The sequence below is a fragment of the Biomphalaria glabrata genome, chromosome 2 (genome assembly GCF_947242115.1).
Source record: "Biomphalaria glabrata chromosome 2, xgBioGlab47.1, whole genome shotgun sequence".
NCBI classification, from domain to species: domain Eukaryota; kingdom Metazoa; phylum Mollusca; class Gastropoda; family Planorbidae; genus Biomphalaria; species Biomphalaria glabrata.
Genome location: NC_074712.1, coordinates 37,436,047 through 37,457,968, shown reverse-complemented (window position 1 = coordinate 37,457,968; position 21,922 = coordinate 37,436,047). Strand labels below are relative to the sequence as shown.

Genomic DNA, 21,922 nt, shown 5'->3' with positions numbered 1-21,922 from the left:
CTGTGTGTATAGAACACTGAGTGGTATAGCACTTCTGTCTCCAGCTCTGTGTGTATAGAACACTGAGTGGTATAGCAATTCTGTCTCCAGCTGTGTGGGTATAGAACACTGAGTGGTATAGCACTTCTGTCTCCAGCTCTGTGTGTATAGAACACTGAGTGGTATAGCACTTCTGTCTCAAGCTCTGTGTGTATAGAACACTGAGTGGTATAGCAATTCTGTCTCCAGCTCTGTGTGTATAGAACACTGAGTGGTATAGCACTTCTGTCTCCAGCTCTGTGTATAGAACACTGAGTGGTATAGCACTTCTGTCTCCAGCTCTGTGTATAGAACACTGAGTGGTATAGCACTTCTGTCTCCAGCTCTGTGTGTATAGAACACTGAGTGGTATAGCACTTCTGTCTCCAGCTCTGTGTATAGAACACTGAGTGGTATAGCACTTCTGTCTCCAGCTCTGTGTGTATAGAACACTGAGTGGTTGGTCGTTGTGCCGGCCACGTTACCCTTGGCTCTAGAAAAAGATTACCTTTACATCATCTGCCCCCCTAAGTGGCAAGGTCAGACTACTTTACGTAGTGTTTCTCTTACTCTACAATCTGGACATTTGTTTTGTTAATAGTATTGCAGTAAATAAAAAACAAATGACACAAAAAAAACAACACACCTTTACTTCAAAATATCGATGAAACCAGTCGGTTATTTGTTTACAGAGACCATAGATCTATGTCTAGACTGAACACACAATGCGCGAATGAGATTCCAGAAAATTGTGTAATTGTTTTCATTTTATTTACTTGGAATCCTGATTTAAAACAAATCAAGCATTACTTAAAACCCTGGTTTAAAGCAAATGGAACATTACTTAAAACCCTGGTTTAAAACTTATGTTCAAAGTACTTTTGTATAATAGCTTCAAATGAAATGTTACTTTAATAGTTCCAAAGTACTGTTACATAATAACTTACTTAGAAGACCAAGGTTTTCTATAAAGCAAACTCATTTCATCTTCACGTGTTGAATGTTTTCCTAAGTTTTCATTTCATTGAAACGGAAGTCGATTGACCTCCAGGTGCCCAACATCTGGCAGCACTCAAAGCCACATTTCGACGTCTTGCGAACGTGCTAATCCGGAAGAAGTTTTTCCTCCACCAAACTGAAATCCAAATGTCTAAATATTCATTTATTCTTTTGACATCAGGTTTACTGATGGAGCTGGCCATCAAAACACAATGTGCCACATGGCAAGTGTATTGAGAACTCTCTTGGCAATGTTGGTTTAGACTAGAACAAAAAAAAAAATAGACTGTAAATGACAATGAAGAATAAAGAGAGAGAAAAGGCTCCAAATAGAAAACTTCCCAAAAGAGCAGCTTTCCCCACCCTCTCCTTATCAGCGAGCCACGGATGTAGAAAACATTGCGTACCAACGGAACATAGCGTACCAACGGAACAGCAGCCAATTTATTGATAGATAATACTCGACGTGAAAGTCTACGAGGGACTAGTAAGTTTATAGAGACATTAATGACACAAGTCCATAAGTTGGCAAGCTTCATTTGATTTCAACTACACATCTGTATCTATGTGTGTGTTGTAAGTAGAACAGAGGGCGTGTTTAATCTAACACATACACACTGTCATTCCTCTGTTCTGCCCACGCAATTTGTTGGCATGTCTTCATTATGATCACGTCTGATGACAAGCAACTTGAGCTAATGATAACAAAGGTTTTAATCTTGTCTACTTACTGTTTAAAACAAGTTCTAGGGCGGAGAAAATAGGATTACATGTATTACCACATCATACCATAATTACCATATCAAATTCGCAGTTCTCTGTCTTGTACAGTCTTAGGAGACAGTATATAAAGAGCGCAGATAAATTAAATGTTTGGTAAGAGTAGAGACGACTATAATAAAATGTATTGATTCTATTTGTAGGCTTATATTGAACAGAAATATATATATATAGTATCGGTATCTTTCCTATGACTAGTCCAACATTACTATCGGGCTACTGCCAATTTGGATGCTAGTTATGGATATTAGCGGCTGCCAAATTCTTCTTAATTAAACTACATCACAACTTAGGACTAGCAATCGCATTTAACTACGACTTGAACCGAGACCAATCGTCATAGTAGTCATGAACACTGAACGTCGCAATTAGTGGGCAGTTTAGACCAATAGCTATCCACTGCCCACAGGTTGCGACGTCGCCTGTGGTGAGGCCTTCTCTAACGATTGGTCTCGCTTGAACTGCCAAGGACAATAATATAGACTCTACCTGCCATTCAGTGTCCATGTTTCTAGCAATGTCAATGCTAGCACTCCAACAATTAGCACAATAAGCGTTTATTGAACCTAGTGTTAGTATACTTGTATAGTCAACACGCTACAGTGTTCATTTCACTTGTGATACAGCCTCGTCACGTATCGATGATCATACCGGCAGAACATTTCTACAAGTTGGGACTCGTCTGTTTGTATTTCGATTAGCTGCCTACCTTGGAAGATCTAATTGATTCATCGCAATAGAAATGTTACATTGATTCCGCTTTTTAAAAAAAATTGTTACGCATAACTTAACCTATAAATCTAGGTCAGCATTATAATTTTGTTGTCAGTTAATCTCTTCACAATGTGTGTGTGTGTGTGTTTATGGATGCTTTCAGAGCAGATAGGCTTGCTTGATGTGTTGGAGGAACATCACATGATTCTAGCAGCGTGCCATTGAAAGCATGCTGAAAGAAATTGGTAGAGTTAATGTGTTCATCTTCCTTATTACACCAGCCACCCCGCCCCTCTCTTCAAATGTAACTGAATCTAAGTAAGTGAAGAAATTGGTCCAGCAGGACGCGGTGTTTCCTCCACTCAAGGACTAAAGATTGAATGTGCCAACTTGTTTCTCACTCTAGATCAGCGATTCTCAACCTTTTAAGCTAGGCGACCCCATTTTAGAATCCCTTACTCTGCCGCGACACCCCCCCCCCCACACACACACATACAGCAATAGAAGGATAGACAAAAACAATCCATAGTTTCGATGGTCTTAAACGACCCCTGGCAACTCGTCAATCGACCCCCAAGGGGGTCGCGAACCACAGGTTGAGAACCCCTGCTCTAGATCAAACTCCTGCTCTCCAGGTAGAAGTCCACTAACCATTGAGTGTATCTCTCAAGGACTAATGATTGAATGTGCCAACTTGTTTCTCACCCTAGAACAAACTCCTGCTCTCCAGGTAGAAGTCCACTAACCATTGATTGTATCTCTGTGGACCTGTGTTGGTTATTGAACAGGTCCAAGCCTACGACTTCCAACATTTTTGTGTTTGACTAAATCGATCTCCAGGACGTAGACATTTATTCTTTCTATCCATTTTGTTTGTCTGCCAACCTGACAGTGACACTGACAAAGAGACATACATGGCATGTTGAGACAGTGTTGTGCAGTATATCTTTGGTGTAAAAAAAAAAGTAGGTATAAGGACTTAGTTGCCTTGTGTGTGTCAGAGGCCTCGAAATTTCTTCACATTCTGCTTGCAGTTTCTTTGTCTACATTTTATATATGTATATTTTCGTACATTTAAATGCAAGAAAGTTAATAACAGTTAATAGATGTTCTTTTTTGTAGACAATTTATGGTTGTTGGGTCGTACTCAGTGATTGTACATATTATTTCTCTCAGATCCCGTTCTCTGATCAATGATCAATTTAAAAAACTTTGCATAATTATGTATTGTCGCAGACAGCACAGGAATCAATTTAAAAAAATATAAACCAAATAGTTAATTAAATAGTGGTTATTAACTAATTTTATTTGATATCGAAATTGGAAATAATTCTTACTGTATTGAGCTATATCGTTGTAAATGTGTAGCTTTTTTAAAGTAATATTTTTCCTTGTTTAATACACTTCTTTAAAAACAACGAATACATGTGAGATATTAAGAAAGAAAGAATATTAATATTTGTGTATCTTTTGTTGGCATGTATATATTCAATTTTGTTGATATATATATTTTTTTAATTTTGTGTTTTCTGGTATATGGTAAAACCCACACTAACAGTTAACAGAAAACTTTTTTTTTTAAAATAATTTTGTTTGCCTCTGACCAATATCTATGATGTGTCTACTTTGTCTAGGTTGTGTGTTTAGAGATGTACACATTCCGGTTATCTTATCTCTGAGTCTTCACTTGTTTGTTTGCTGTACGTACGTCTCGTTCATGTACTATCTGCTGTTAACATGTTTATCTAGTGACAAACATCTGGGACACGATGTCATATTAGGTCAAAATCTCATCTCAGGTTCCCACGTCATGAGCAACACATACAGAGCCTGGAATGTCTTACAGTAGCGACCTTGGGGGATTTCTCTTGATCTAGTTTGTTGATGGCTGGTGGGTAGACTCGAGTACTTGAAACTTATTGGGCGCTACGGTGGCTTAGGAGAAGGGATAGAGCTGCTCACCCGTGTTCAAGAACTGAACAATAGAACGTTTGAAGCCTACACTTAGCGTCTAAATAAATCCTAGATACATACACACACCCTAAAAGCCACACCATTCCTTCTGTCCTTTTTGTCTGTCTTGTGTCTGTCTGTGTGTGTTGGGGAGGGTGGAAGCATTGATCTGGTTACTGTCCCGTCATTTCACGTTATCTGTTTCGGTCCTCAGTTGTAATCCTTAATGGTGTTTATCTGGGAATGATAAGCCGATCTAATACTTAATGATGTCTATTGGATCTGGGAATGATAAGCCGATCTAATACTTAATGATGTCTATTGGATCTGGGAATGATAAGCCGATCTAATACTTAATGATGTCTATTGGATCTGGGAATGATAAGCCGATCTAATACTTAATGATGTCTATTGGATCTGGGAATGATAAGCCGATCTAATACTTAATGATGTCTATTGGATCTGGGAATGATAAGCCGATCTAATACTTAATGATGTCTATTGGATCTGGGAATGATAAGCCGATCTAATACTTAATGATGTCTATTGGATCTGGGAATGATAAGCCGATCTAATACTTAAGATTGTCTATTGGATCTGGGAATGATAAGCCGATCTAATACTTAATGATGTCTATTGGATCTGGGAATGATAAGCCGATCTAATACTTAATGATGTCTATTGGATCTGAGAATGATAAGCCGATCTAATACTTAATGATGTCTATTGGATCTGGGAATGATAAGCCGATCTAATACTTAAGATTGTCTATTGGATCTGGGAATGATAAGCCGATCTAATACTTAAGATTGTCTATTGGATCTGGGAATGATAAGCCCATCTAATACTTAATGATGTCTATTGGATCTGGGAATGATAAGCCGATCTAATAATTAATGATGTCTATTGAATATGGGAATGATAAGCCGATCTAATACTTAAGATTGTGTATTGGATCTGGGAATGATAAGCCGATCTAATACTTAATGATGTCTATTGGATCTGGGAATGATAAGCCGATCTAATACTTAATGATGTCTATTGGATCTGAGAATGATAAGCCGATCTAATACTTAATGATGTCTATTGGATCTGAGAATGATAAGCCGATCTAATACTTAATGATGTCTATTGGATCTGAGAATGATAAGCCGATCTAATACTTAAGATTGTCTATTGGATCTGGGAATGATATGCCGCTCTAATCCTGAATATTGTTCTGATATTAAATATTATCAAGTGTATTAGCAAATGATAAGCCGACCTTATACTTAATATTGTCCACTTTATCTGCGATTGATAAGCAGGTCTAATACTGAATATTGTCCCCTTTATTAACAAATGATAAGCCGGTGTTATACTTAATGTTTTCCAGTTCATCTGCGATAGATATGCCTTTCTGGTACGGATTATTTAATGGAACTCGTATCTATCATATTTGTATTGGAGTATTTCACGGTCCCATTGACATTCGATGTCTGCTCCCTGTATGTACTGTTTAGGAGAAATCAAAGATCATTTCCAAGCGCACACTTAGTGTCCCGACTTCACCTTCATGAACTAATAAAACTACATACGTCTGTATTGATAGAAGCTTGTTTGTTAGCTAGGTGTCATTCTAGTCTGACATGTTTTGTTTTTTTTTAATTTACATCTGTATGTTATTTCTTTAAATAAAAAAAAATATATTATATCCATTCGCCATTGTTTTTCTAACGATGCTAAACTATATGCTTAACATTCATTCAGTGTCACATTAAATACTTCTTTTTCTATTGCGGGTGGATTGGTTCATTCTTATTTCATTTCAAGAAATGTCAGATACACGAGAGTAATTGTCATTAAAAGCAATGACACGCCCTACCAAACAGTTACGATTTACTTGATCTATTGTGTCCGTGTCAACATTTGGCGCCCGAGGCTGTGTATATCTGAGGACTTAGATATTGCAATTAACACACGGATCATTCGGATGTTATCTTTCCCATAATTTATTCAGAGTCACTTTGAGCTCTTTGATGTAGTGTTCTCTATCGAATTGTAGGAACAAAATAAATGTATAGGTCAGGGTTAGTACGATTAGTAAATAAAATATGTCCGAAGAAAACAGCATCCAGAATAATGTGAAGGTTTAGACTTAGCAAGTGGTCTCGTCCATCTTTGTCTTTGTCTGTTTCTTATTCTACAAGATCTCTTTGAGTCGTGTTCTAGCAAGCTCGTAATAAATAGCTTTCATTGGGGCGGCAAAGGAACCATTTACATTTCCGACACCCCGTGCCCCCATCACCGCCAAACAAACGTTGACTCCAGTGGAACCGAGTCTCTGCGGTAGGCAGACATATCTAGGGGCCGGATAGCAGCACGTCACCGACTGTAGCTTGGGCATCAGTACAAGCTCTTGATCTCTGACAACATTCAACAGAGAAAAAGATGCAGTGTTAAGGCATTAGGATTGAGTCAGTCAGAAAATACTTGCTGGGGTAGGTTAGAGGTTCTCGAACTTTTTTTGACCCTGAGACCCCTTTATAAAATCAAAATTTGCCACGTAACCGTAAGTGAAAAAGCTACGTAAATGCATATAATATATGTAACGAATGTAAAAAAAAACAAACAAACAAACAAAAAACATCTTATTGATGAGAGTGTTTATATTGAGATTATAACTTTTTGTTTAAAATAAAATTTAAACAATTCATGAATTGGATGAGGTTGATTTGATTTGATGAGCTCAACGAGCGGACATTTCGAGTCGGCTTTCAAATCATGAGTTCAACAGTAGTGAGGGCCGAGCTGATTATTATTCCAATGATCCGATTGGAGAATCTGGCTTTTAGCGAAACAGTTATTTCAGTTGTATACAATTTTCGGTATGAGTTTACGAGACTAGAAACGCTAAATCAGGTTTCTCTTATATTTTAAGAATATGCAGAAAGAAAATGCAGATTACAAATATGTAATTTGATTTCCTCGGAGATAAACAGTTTTTAAAATATAAATTTTTAACTTTTATTTCTTATTACCATATATTGTCATTGGAAATACGCCATTTTGGTTTTAAGGCTTAATACTAGACTATCTCCCTTGAATTACTTGCCAACATTTTTCTGTTGCTGTTTTGTCTTTCTTTCTAGCAGCTATTAGATCTAATATTAAAATTCATTTAAAATGATAGCATAAGAACAAAAAACTCTCTTAAAAAAAGTTATTGAAAAAATGAAGAAACAACTTCATCAATTTATTATTAACATTTTTTTAGACCTTCATTTCAGTAAATACACTTAATGCATAAGTTGACAGCATAAGAACAGAAATCTCTTTAAAAAAAAGTCTAATATAGATAAGTTAGATAAATATGCTTAAAAACAACATGGTGGTCAGTAAATGTCTCTGGGCATCTAAACTATTACCTAATTTTCATCTTTCTATGTACCCCTTCGGTCGTCTCTCGGACCCCGGTTTAAGAACCACTGGGGTAGATGATGACACTGACCGGCGCCCACTAAATGGAGTAGTTTTTTTTTGTTTGGAAAATGGTGAGCTAACTGTGAGAAAAGGAAACACACAAAAAAAAGATGTTATAAATACTAGACAAGTCTCAGTCTTGCATGTCCATGACAGTTTCGGTAGTCATCCCCAGTGCCCATTGAATACCAACTATTTCTTAGCATCACCACAGTGCCGTATCGTTTGCCTTTAAATAATGACAATATTGGCTGCCCATGTCCCATGGATTGCGTATCAGGACACTAAGGATCGAATCGAGAGTCAGTAGCTTTCAGAACATCACTTCTTTCAGAACATCACTGCTTTCAGAACATCACTGCTCCACTTGGCCTCTGCATCTAATCTCTTGATGTTACTTCATGAATCCTAACGCTTTAGGTCACAACTGGGGAACTCGATGTAGATATTCTTCCGGATTCTACAAACGTGGACCCGTCAGTTTCTTTTGTAATTAGATTTTTAAAAAAAATGCGATGTGAATAAAAACAATTATGTGATGTGAATGTGAAATATGTAAAGACGTTATGCCTAGCACATTCGCACACTAGTCTTTTTTTTTTATCTTAGACTTTGTGCGAGAGCCATTTTGTTAGGAACGTTTAGTTGCGATCTGATTTCGTGTTTTGCCTCGGTGCTCTTTGTTATTCTTGTTTCGAAATTCAGTTCCTGGATGCGCTCGTTAGAATTCAGGAACTTCAAATCGGCTTCAGTTCTTGTGACAACTGTAAAAAGTCGTTCAACCAGAAACAAAACTGTTTCGTTCGGCCTGTAACTGTACAGCTGTGTGTATAATGATATGTTTTTAAAGTCTTCCTCGACGTAACGATATGTAACGCTTCGACGCCCACTAATCCAACCAGCTCTCAAGTTAAAGTAGTTGTATGCAAAAAAGAAAAACCAATCCTATAAGACTATCTTTGTGTAACAACCCAAGTATGTCTGATAGTGATTAGTAGGATATCTTAGTAGGCCTCATTGCTGGAAGGTTTTCAGAGACATGTATGTATGCTACGTGTAAGACAGTCGATCAGTTACATTTACAACCTAAGAAATGTGTATGTGAAAGTACTTTGGAGGTTCCATCTAGAGCAGAGCCTTTCTTGTCTCTCTCTGGCATGTTGGTATCTTCAAAACGAACAAAAGATGCAATGACACATTGACCCAACGGCTATTTTGGTTCACTCTCGAAAACGCACTTTTTTCAACAACTATTCCTAGTGTATGCACTTAGGTCTAAACCACTTAAAAAGGACGTGAAAAGGTGTACACACACGATCTGATCTTAAAATACAGTCGATGTCCATCAAGTCCGATTTCACTTCATCGTGCTCAGCAATCATCATCATCATCATCATCAAACTCCATTGGAGTGAGTGCTTGAGAGGCTCAAATCCTCTTGCAGAAGCCCTGGACAGAAACCCTGCTGTTCTGCGCAGCGCATACATGTCACCATACAGGTGGAGAATATTTGGTTTCCCAGACCTGTTGAGACGGAGATCAGCAAGTCTGGGGCAGTCAAACAGAATATGAGACACTGTTTCTTCTTCTTCCCCGCAGCGGGGGCACCGTGAATCAAAATTTGGCCATAGCCTTGAGAAATATGAGCCAACAGGACAGTGGCCTGTCCTGCACTGTTCTATAATAGCTTGCTCAGGCCTGGGCAGCCCCCACCACGGGAAAGTGCGGTCAGGACGCCTCATACGCTCCCAGGCTCCACGGGCTTTTTGGGACTTGTCTCAGCACTCAAACCACTTTTCCATTTCTGTTTTTTTTTTAACTATAGCATGAGCATGATGAAGACTCACAGCCTGTTCGGTGGGTGGTGTTTGCTCTCCCTGGTGGGCCAAGGAGTCTGCAATAGTGTTGCCAGTCACACCTATGTGACTCGGTACCCACTGCATTATCTCAACAATAAAAGTTATATCTTGAGTTTCATCATCGACTGTGTTAGTTATCTTGCTGTTTTTTGTTTGTTTTTTTAACAGATAAAACCGAAAAGACGATCTCTGTGCTCTGAGTCAAACGGTCAGATACAAAATAGAATCAGTTTCTACTCACAGAACCCTCTCCAGCCCTCACTCGTAAAAAAAAAGTGTAGAGAATGGGGACCAAGACTAAATATACTCTTTACTACAACTAGATCTAAACTTAACTATTTTTGTCTAGATATAGATTTGGGTCTCCTCTGACTTTCTCAAATCGATTCACCTGAGTACTTTCTGGCTAGGAATACTCCCGCCTAAAACAGCCTTGAATAAATTAAGAATTGCATTTTTTTAAACCTCAATACCTCCAGCTATGTTAAACTTCAATGTAAAAATAATTCTATTCAAAGATTGAAAAAAGATCAAAATGTAGATCTACGTGTTCAACCCGACGCGAGAGCGTGTTGTACTAGTAGTACTTATAAAAGTCTTTCCGTTTGCTAGTGCAGTGATGTCGCTTGTTTCTGGCTGTTAACAGTCCTTTATAACGATCGTCTGTAGAAAAGAAGTAACACATTGATAAGCTCCATTGTTACTGAGACATATTACCTACAGAGTATTATTAGATTCTCATGTATATTTTCTGTTTAACCTGAGCATTGGCCACCGAAATTGGATGTAATTAATTGAGGAGCTCTTAAAGTAGCATTTAGGAGGCTGGTCCTTGATACATCCTATTGCTGTGTGACGTAGGTCTTCTCCTTCTAGATCTAGCATTCTTATAATAAAAAATTAATTTAAAAAATCATCTGAGCTGTGCCCATTCTCTGTCATGTATTCTATATCTCAGTGATGCCCAACCTAATTCAATCTGCGGGTCATTTTAATTTCCAACACTAGTGTCGCGGGCCACATGATGGAAAAGATACAAAATCGTAATGAAATTGATCTGAAACTATTTTATTTTAAGCCCAATGATCTAGTCCTTACTTTGGGATGTTTCAATTTTCTCTTTACACTTCAAAACGTGGCGTAAAATCAATTTATATTTGTTGTTCTTGTTTTTTTTTTAAACCGCCTCAGACTTTCTTTATAAAAACAAACATGTTGGCTAGCAATGGTATCATGTTCTACAACAAAATAAAGATTCGTTCACTTTTCCTAGTAGACTTTCCTATTAGATTCTATAGTCCTATTTCATGAACACACAAATGTTAAATGCCATGGTAGTAATCCATTACAAAAGAGAGAGAGAGAGCCCTAACGTAGGTAAAGATACATTTTGAACTTTTTTTTTGGGGGGGGGGGGATTTTCTGTAATTTATGCCGACGTTTCGGTGGGCCGGATGGAAGCACGTCGGCCCGCGGGCCGTATTTTGGGCATCACTGCTATATCTGATTAACTTAGTGGACTGGTTGAGAGTGTATACCAAATGTTCTTGGACTCAAAAATTATTGGCTCTGATTGTTGGGAAAAGATAAAGGAAACAGTGCAAAATAATTTTAATAACTTTAAAAAAAAAATAGTACTTCTGAATCCATTTGCTAAGACAAAGTCGTATAAGAACTTTTTTTTTTAAATAGCATTTCTGAATCCATTTGTACAAGGAGGAACTTTTTTTTTCATTTACCATTCGACCAAGATGAGACGAAATGAAAATTAAGCATACTAGATTTAGTGACTTAGCAAAGTTTCATCGCTAATTAACGTAAATGAACACCTGGATATGCATAGGACGTAACACTTTCATTATGTAAAGAAGTTCTATGAGTGATACGTCTACTTTTAGTCTATGATTTCGTAGGGCACTATAAGGGAAGCTTGCCGCTCTTCGGGAACCGCTTGTCTAGTGTAGACTTGACGTTAGGGGGAATTAAAACAAGATCCATTTATTACCTCCCCTTCCTGGTCACTGCAGAGTTCATGGGTTCTGAATACATTACCGCACAATTAGTGTTAACTCATTGTATTATGTAAGAGTAATTACAGGGCTGCCGGCAGGGTGTCACTGGGCATGGAGTGCTGATGTATGCCATGCAGCCCACTAAGAACTGAACACATGTTGTTGTTTGTTACTGACGATCCAGAGCGGGTTTTAGTTGTGTGTCTTCTCCTCCAAACAAAGGCATGGGGGGGTTGTATTGATCTACAAGCTTTGAAGGCCACAAAGTGCATGTGAGTAGGTTAGATGTTCAAGGTCACGTAGTGAGCAAGTTTAATCTCATTCTGGCGTCCCGAGACATGACGTTAAACTGCGCTCCTCTTTCCTTAGCACTTTTGGAGCTCAAAAGTGCCCTACTTCTTTTCTATCATTGTGTCTGCCTCCTCTTTTCCTAAGTCTGCCTTCATTGATCATCACACTGTCTCCTTAACTTTAAATTCTCACTACGTCCTAGACCAGTCCGTTTGCCGTGGACTGCGACGGGTAAGGGGGGATAAAGAGATCCTGGTGTTTGAGTGGTGGCTATCTGAGGATAAACCACAACAACACAATACTTTGGCTCCAAGTTCCCCTAGACCTGAGACCCAGATGGCCCGCTTTGGGTCAACCGGCTGGTCATGCCGAGCTACCAGCATAGGTCGTCGACCTATGCTGGAGGGCGGTGGCTGGAGGGTCAATCAGGGAGCTGCTGTATCGGACACATGTCCGATGTAGCAGCTGACTGAGTATAGCACCTGTGTAGCCCTGACGGGCTCATTCTGGACATCCGAATGGCCCGTCCCCTTGTTGGACTCGATGGCGGGTGGGGAGCACAGGTGCCGAATTAACCAAAATATATATGGACAAAAAAACACACACAAAACTACTTGCCCCAGACCTATGTCTGGGCAAGAAACGCCGAATCGACGATAAAAAAGAGGAGGTCCCAAAAAGCTGTGCCACCTGGCCATCATTTCTGGTGGTTAGATGCACAGAGGAGGGAAAAAGCCTGACCAAGTTGAGCCCTTTTATTATCTATAAGGGACTCAAGTCAGTAGTGGGAGAGCCCAAGAGTGTGTCTAAGCTACACAAAACAATGGAACTACTTGTAGAAGTAGACAGCAAGACACACTCTGATGGGCTTTTAAGATGCAGAAGACTCTGTGATCTCCAAGTGGAAGTCATGCCACACAAGAGTCTGAACACCAGCAGAGGTGTAATCAGCTCTAGGGACCTACTGGAATGTTCCGAGAAGGAAATAGTGGAGGGCATTGAAGGAGTCACCCATGCCCGGCGCATTACCAGGCGCAGGGAGGGTGAGGAGGTCAAAACCGCCACTATTATCCTCACATTCGGAACTAGGACACCGCCAGAGTATGTGAAGGCAGGATACCTACGAGTTCCAGTGAGGCCCTACATACCTAACCCCATGAGGTGCTTCAAGTGCCAGGGTTATGGACACGGCGCGGCAGTCTGCAAGAGGAACACTGTGTGTGCCAGATGTGCTGGAGAGGGTCATGAGGACAAGGGCTGCACAGCCCAGTTCAAATGCCCAAACTGTCAAGCTGGCCACTCAGCCTACTCCAAGGACTGCCCTGTGTGGAAACAGGAGGTTGCCGTGCAGGAGTACAAGGCAAGAAACGGATGTACCTTTAGCCAGGCGAAATCGGCTGTACTGGCCCTACCCAAGGGCCAATTCGGCTTGACAAAGACCTACGCCCAGGCTGTTGCTAAGAAAGGAAGATCCATAGCCACACAGACGGACACATTGACCCCACCACCCCTCCTCCTCCCCCAACTCAGAAGAAAACACCGCCAAAGAACACACCTCTGAAGAAACAAGAAAGCCCTGTTGTCATGCTAAAGAACAGGTTCTCTGTGCTCGCTGATGAGAGCATGGAGACTGAGCAGCATGTCAAAACCAATACTCCGGGAGAACCCGGAGACATCATGTCTGACACAGGTTCTCCTCAGAGAACCCAGCCAGACACCCCAACCTCTACCGAGTTAGAGGTTGACCAACTCCCTAAGGGGAGAAATCAAAGCGGAGAGGATGCCCGAGGTGAGAGAGGAGGAAATAACTTCCGCTCTAACCAGAGGGATCTCCCCTCTCCAGAGAGAAAGACTTCCCCCAAAAGGGGGTTGTCCTCCTCTCCATCCAAACCCAAGAATAAAAATACCAAGGTCACTGGAATAAAGGGAAACCCCTCCGGGGGCCTCCCAAGGCCAAATAGCTCCAAGTAGGTCATCTAGAATAAGCCATGGATTCCAGAATTGTACAGTGGAATTGTAGAGGCCTCAAGGCCAATTACGAGGAAATGCAGCTACTGATGGACTCTGAGACTCCTGTAGCTGTCTGCTTACAGGAAACATTTCTGAAAGATTGCATCAGCTTCCGAAGCTACCGTGCTTACACCAAGAATGTTGAGGATGCAGAGAGAGCATCAGGTGGAGTCTGTATCCTTGTGAAGGATAGCATCCCCCATGAGAGGGTAGAACTACAGACCACACTACAGGCCGTAGCATCTAGGATAACCCTTCACAAGGTTATCACTTGCTGCAGCCTGTATCTACCACCAGGCGCTCCATTAAACCGAACAGACATGGAGGACCTATTGAAACAACTCCCCCGGCCTTATTTAATCCTTGGGGATTTCAATGCCCATAACACCATGTGGGGATCCAACAATACCGACACAAGAGGTCGTATGCTGGAGGATATCTTCCTCCAACATGATTTATGCATACTTAATGATGCATCACCGACCTACTTGCACCCAGGAACTGGATCATTCACATGCATTGACCTCACCGTATGCGTCCCCGGACTTCTGGACGATTTTAAATGGTCAGTTAGCAATGATCTACGGGGAAGTGATCACTTCCCAATCATCATTACTAACAATCTCCCTTCATTGGGACGACCTCAGCGGTGGAAACTGAATAAGGCAGATTGGGAACAATTCCAAAAAAGATGCTCTGAGGATATCACAGAAAATATCCTCCATGAACAGAACCCAGCTGATACCTTTGCTAGCAAGCTACTAAGTATAGCCAGGAAAGTTGTACCCCTAACCTCTGCAAATCCAAAACGGCCTAGCAAACCATGGTTTGATACAGCTTGCAAAAGTGCTATTGGTGATAGGAAAAAACGACTGGCTGCATTTATAAAGAATCCTTCCCAGGAAAACCTAAAGCTATTCAGGATAGCTAGAGCAAAGGCTAGACAAACCATACGGTCAGCCAAAAGGAATTCCTGGAGAAGTTTTGTCGGCAGTCTGGATGCCAAAACTTCTGCTAGAGCGGTTTGGAAGGCAGTAAGGCGAATCAAAGGGAAAGAATCAAATGCAATAGGGCATTTGAAAAACCAAGGACGAACTGTCACGTCCCCCAGAGAAATAGCTGACTGCCTTGCATCCTCAATAGCAGAAAAATCATCCACTGCACACTACACGCCAGAGTTCCAAAAAGTCAAAACCAGGGAGGAAAGACACCCCATTGATTTCAGGTCAGAGAACAATGAAGACTACAACAAACCGTTCTCGCTTGAGGAACTGAGGGAATCGCTGGACAAGTCACATGACACAGCGCCTGGAGAAGACGAAATCCATTACCAGTTCCTCAAGCACCTTCCCGAACCCTCATTGGCAGTCCTGCTAGGGGTCTATAACTGTGTGTGGCAAACAGGCGCTTTCCCAAACAGCTGGAGGAAAGCCACAGTTATACCGATACCTAAACCGGGAAGAGACGGCTCTGACCCAGCTAACTATCGACCAATAGCACTAACAAGCTGCATCTGCAAAACCATGGAAAGAATGATTAACAGTAGGCTGGTCTGGTACCTGGAAAGGAATAAAGTGATCTCAAACTACCAGTGCGGATTCCGGCAGGGGCGGACAACAACTGACCACCTGGTAAGGCTGGAAGCTTATATTAGAAATGCATTACTCAGAAGAGAACATCTAGTAGCTGTATTCTTCGATATAGAAAAGGCCTATGACACAACCTGGAAACATGGCATTCTACGTGACCTGGCGCTTATGGGGCTTAAGGGACACCTCCCCCGTTTTGTGGAGGAATTCCTGAAAGATCGAAAATTTCAGGTTCGAGTGGGCAACTCTGCTTCTGACACTCATGACCAGGAAATGGGTGTACCCCAGGGCAGCATTCTGTCAGTCACCCTGTTCAACATTAAAATAAATAGCATCATAAATGCGCTGTCCCCTGGCATAGAGTGCTCTTTGTATGTTGATGACTTTGTCATTCTTACTTATGGGAAAAACATGAACACCTTAGAAAGGAAATTACAGTTATGTTTAAACAAAATTCAGGGTTGGGCAAACTATAATGGTTTCAAATTCTCAGACTCCAAAACAGTTAGTATGCATTTTTGTAATCTAAGGGGACTCCACCCAGACCCTGAACTATTTATACACAAAAAGAAGATCCCTGTCGTGAAAACTACAAAATTTTTAGGCCTCACCTTAGATTCCAAATTTAATTTTCTCCCCCACATTAAGGAACTTAAGAAGAAATGCCAAAAGTCATTAAACATACTAAGAGTACTCAGCCATACGGACTGGGGAGCTGACAGAGATACCTTGCTGCTGCTCTATCGGAGTCTAATTCGATCCAAGCTAGACTACGGATCCATAATATATGGAGCAGCAAGGAAGTCGTACCTAAAAATACTGGAACCAATACAAAATGCTGCCCTGCGTCTCTGTCTCGGCGCGTTTCGTACATCACCTATCCCAAGTCTTCATGTGGAGGCTGGAGAACTCCCCATGGATATAAGAATGAAAAAGCTTGCAATGCAGTATATAGTCAAGCTAAAATCCAACCCCACGAACCCTGCTTTTGACTCCATATTTAACCCCACAGAGGTAGAATTATACAATCGAAGGCCTAACGTCATACAGCCGTTGGGCCTTCGAATGAGAGAACCCATCCAAAATTTAACCCCACCCATTGACCAAATCTCTAAAATAGAAACCCCTCAGAATCCTCCTTGGCTAATGAATAAACCCAAATTAAATTTATCCCTCCTTAATTTCAAAAAAGAAAATACAGACCCAAGCATACTACAAGTCCACTTTAGGGAACTGCAGGAGAGCTACGGAGATTGTGGCACCATCTACACAGACGGATCCAAAATGGAGGGAAAGGTCGCGTGTGCCTGCTCCTTTCGGAACAAAACAATCTCCCGTAGACTCCCCGATGGCTGCTCCATCTTTACGGCCGAATTGCACGCAATATTGCTTGCACTTATGGCCGTAAAAGCATCAGAAAGGAGTAAATTTATAATCTGCTCCGACTCCAAATCTGCATTGCAAGCTTTGGGGCGGATGAAGACTGACATCCCATTGGTACATAAGAGCCTGAAGCTGTTGGACCTAATAACAGCCGACCGTAGGGATGTCACCTTCATCTGGGTCCCCTCCCATGTTGGCATTGAGGGAAACGAAGCCGCAGACAGAGAAGCAAAGAGAGCCCTAAATCATGCGGTGTCAGGAACCCAAATTCCCTACTCGGACCTGAGACAAAGTATTGCCTCTGCCACCTATCGAGAGTGGCAGAACCGATGGGAGGCTGAGACTCACAGTAAACTCAGGCAGATTGTGGCGGATGTCAGGTGGCGGCCCACATCTAAGGGTCTGACAAGGCGTGGTAGCACAACCATGTCCAGACTTAGGATTGGCCACACCTACATCACGCACTCTTTTGTACTGAAGAGAGAGGAGCCCCCACTTTGCGAGTACTGTGACTCTCGCCTCACCGTGGAACATATCCTCGTTGATTGCCCCAGATACCAGGATGTCAGGGCGAAATATTTTAGAGCCACTAATCTAAAAACACTATTTAATAATGTCGACCCTGGGAAGGTACTGGGCTTTATTCGGGAAGTGGGGCTATCTACGAAGATCTGATTTCTGAATTTGTGAACATGCACTATTTACATTAGATTTTTACCAAATATTTAAATTTTTACTACCTTTACTATTTTAACTGTGAATAGACCTTGATTTTAATTATATGACTGTATAGAATCTGGCCCTTGTTGTTTAGAGAGAGAGTGGTCCTTGAGGGACTGCAGGCACGACATGGCCTAAATTGTGCCGATGTGCCTCAAATCAACAAATCAAATCAAATCAATTAATCTCATTCTGATCTCTCGAGATGTGACCAATCAATTCATTTGATTCTAGGCATTTCGTTTGAAGGGAGCCTAACGAACAAACTGGGCCAAGAGACCAGTTACAACTACATCTAGTCTTGTCTTAACCAACAGGATCTTTAGCTGCACTGAGGGGTTGTATTTCTAGAACATCTTGAAAGGCTGAGACACATGACGTGAAAGTCCACCCCACTTCAGCCGCTACATTGGTTGGATTATCACTATATTTTGTTTATTGGCAGAGTTGAGATTGATACTTAATGTGTCATCTTGCCCCGACTACTTGCCAAACAAGGTCGACTTTGTAGTGTCGCCGAGTCAGAATAGACAGAGTAGCAGAAGAACGAACCTACCATGTCTTGAAACGTATTTGTATTTGACCATTGTCTTACACGTGCTAGAGACTGTCATCAAATAGTGGAGTTGGGATTGTCTACCGACGTGTTTGTTTTCATTGATTGTGTTGTATCAACTCTTTAGTGGAACATGATCATTGATGGTGTTGTATCAACTCTTTAGTGGAACATGATCATTGATAGTGTTGTATCAACTCTTTAGTGGAACATGATCATTGATAGTGTTGTATGAACTCTTTAGTGGAACATGATCATTCATTCTGTTGTATCAACTCTTTAGTTGTCATTGATAGTGTTGTATCAACTCTTTAGTTGTCATTGATAGTGTTGTATCAACTCTTTAGTTGTCATTGATAGTGTTGTATCAACTCTTTAGTTGTCATTAATAGTGTTGTATCAACTCTTTAGTTGTCATTGATAGTGTTGTATCAACTCTTTAGTTGTCATTGATAGTGTTGTATCAACTCTTTAGGTGTCATTGATAGTGTTGTATCAACTCTTTAGTTGTCATTGATAGTGTTGTATCAACTCTTTAGTTGTCATTGATAGTGTTGTATCAACTCTTTAGTTGTCATTGATAGTGTTGTATCAACTTTTTAGTTGTCATTGATAGAGTTGTATCAACTCTTTAGGTGTCATTGATAGTGTTGTATCAACTCTTTAGTTGTCATTGATAGTGTTGTATCAACTTTTTAGTTGTCATTGATAGTGTTGTATCAACTCTTTAGGTGTCATTGATAGTGTTGTATCAACTCTTTAGTTGTCATTGATAGTGTTGTATCAACTCTTTAGTTGTCATTGATAGTGTTGTATCAACTCTTTAGTTGTCATTGATAGTGTTGTATCAACTCTTTAGTTGTCATTGATAGTGTTGTATCAACTCTTTAGTTGTCATTGATAGTGTTGTATCAACTCTTTAGTTGTCATTGATAGTGTTGTATCAACTCTTTAGTTGTCATTGATAGTGTTGTATCAACTCTACTTGGTTTCAGTTGTCTACATAGTTGTCTGATAAGTCGCGAGCTACTCCCGCCGTCTGTGTCGAGGAGTGGTCACGGGAAACAATGGAACCCACCAATAAATTCCTAGCTTCCTACACATTGGGCAAAGAATGCACCTTCCAATTGACGTAGTTACCCCACTTGCAAGTCCTCCGACATTGTCTATGTTTCTCAAACGTCCTTGATCTTTGTTTTGTTGAAAAGCTCGTTAAACCAGGAGTAATATCTAGTCTTGACATCTAATCCTGTTGATTCAGATTGTATTAGTGTGATAGTTAAACGTTTTTTGTCGGGCGAACTATTCCAAGAGACTTAAGAATCTAGAACTATTTCCACCATTCAAGTTGGAGGCAAGGTGGTACACCAGTCATAAAACTTGAGGCCGGACTTTATTCGGTCACGGCTGAATGGTGATGGTTTCGTTGTCCGGGTGTGTTGTGCATTAATGACCCTTGTTTTTTCTTCTTTGTCCGCTTTTATTGAAAGCGTGTTACGCCACGTGTGAATTAGTTGGCATTTACTTTATCTAGGTCATGGCCTACTTTCTCCCGGGCAAATTGGTGTTACGTCGATGTAGTACAACCTTTTGTTATTTTCAATGAACGCATCCCCGACATACCCCCCCCTCTCTCCTCTCCCTTGTTACGTCTGCCCCCTTCACAGACCTGCTTGCCACAAATCCTTCCTCAACAGCCAATCGCTTGAGACCTAAAGGTTAAAGGTAACGCGATTAAGCTATTTTGTGAAGGTAATTCTGGCTAAGGCAGACAGACGTGGTTATAGGGGTGTCTAGTCAATTTTTGGTAAAGGTTTTACTACGAAGACTTGTTGGAAGTGGAGTATAGACCCAGGTGGGAGTGTTTTCACTAAGTACCGGTATGTGCTCTTATTACAGCGGTCATCTCATGATGTGCTTGGACTTAATATAATGTTTTTTTCTTTCTTCAGCTGTGATCTAGATCTATATAGTGTACTAAAGGAAATTAGACTTGTTTATTATGCCTTTGTTTCAGAGACTAGACTAGTTGTAGATCTATATAGACAATATAGTGTACTGAAGGAAATTAGACTTGTTTATTCTGCCTTTGTTTCAGAGACTAGACTAGTTGTAGATCTATATAGTGTACTGAAGGAAATTAAACTTGTTTATTCTGCCTTTGTTTCAGAGACTAGACTAGTTGTAGATCTATATAGTGTACTGAAGGAAATTAAACTTGTTTATTCTGCCTTTGTTTCAGAGACTAGACTAGTTGTAGATCTATTAGCTTCTCATTGCGAGAACAAATATACATTCTTAGTTTTATCCTAGAACTAGAAGTTCTTGGTTGCTTTTAATTATAAAAAAATATCCATGTATTTGAATGATGTCTACAAGTTTGGCATGCTAACAGTGAAATAGATCTATTTAAAAGACTTGTACTACTTGTAGGAAGGAACTTTGAAACACTTATTAACTATTACTATTTTTAATCACTGACAATGTCTAAGACTCACCGGTAGATATTTATGATAGTTACATTAATTGAACACACTTATTATTATGCTAGTATAGGCACTATAGTCACTATACTGACTTTAGCTATAGTGCCTATAGCCGTTAGAGCTAGGCACACCTTGTCTTATTGACTCTTAGACTCTAGTCGTAGTATTCATTTGCCATTTGAGTATTACGACTTGTCTATTGCCTAGTATACTAAACTATGAACACTTTTTTTTTAGATTCATAGATACGCTTCTAGATTCTATATGGTCATTATTCCTGTCTAAACTCTAGGCCTGTAACTCACAGCCTCTGTGAACAAATCCAGTTGAGAATGTAGGATGTAGGCCAGTCCAAGTAAAATGTTTTGAAAATGCCTTGGTCTTGGTCACTTCGTTCTGTGAAAGTATTTTGTTTCCCTCCTCGATTGTAAAGCTCGTACCTTAGATTTGTAGCTAGTACACTGCAGTTTGGTACCTTAGATTTGTAGCTATCACACTGCAGTTTGGTACCTTAGATTTGTAGCTATCACACTGCAGTTTGGTACCTTAGATTTGTAGCTATCACACTGCAGTTTGGTACCTTAGATTTGTAGCTATCACACTGCAGTTTGGTACCTTAGATTTGTAGCTATCACACTGCAGTTTGGTACCTTAGATTTGTAGCTATCACACTGCAGTTTGGTACCTTAGATTTGTAGCTATCACACTGCAGTTTGGTACCTTAGATTTGTAGCTAGTACACTGCAGTTTGGTACCTTAGATTTGTAGCTATCACACTGCAGTTTGGTACCTTAGATTTGTAGCTATCACACTGCAGTTTGGTACCTTAGATTTGTAGCTAGTACACTGCAGTTTGGTACCTTAGATTTGTAGCTATTACACTGCAGTTTGGTACCTTAGATTTGTAGCTAGTACACTGCAGTTTGGTACCCTAGATTTGTAGCTAGTACACTGCAGTTTGGTACCTTAGATTTGTAGCTATCACACTGCAGTTTGGTACCTTAGATTTGTAGCTAGTACACTGCAGTTTGGTACCTTAGATTTGTAGCTAGTACACTGCAGTTTGGTACCTTAGATTTGTAGCTATTAC

General features: G+C 40.4%; 1 protein-coding gene across 2 annotated transcripts in view; it reads left to right on the top strand.

Moving 5' to 3' along the window:
- LOC106066934 (uncharacterized) overlaps window positions 1–21,922 on the top strand; it is a 46,722-nt gene that overhangs the window by 8,708 nt on the left and 16,092 nt on the right. The window contains exon 1 of one of the 2 annotated variants that reach the window (XM_013226069.2): window positions 20,080–20,226. The exons of the other annotated variant lie outside the window; for it this stretch is intronic. The gene's annotated coding sequence lies outside the window, so the exon portion shown is untranslated. Of the gene's footprint in view, window positions 1–20,079; window positions 20,227–21,922 lie in introns of those variants that run through there. 2 annotated transcript variants of the gene reach the window in all.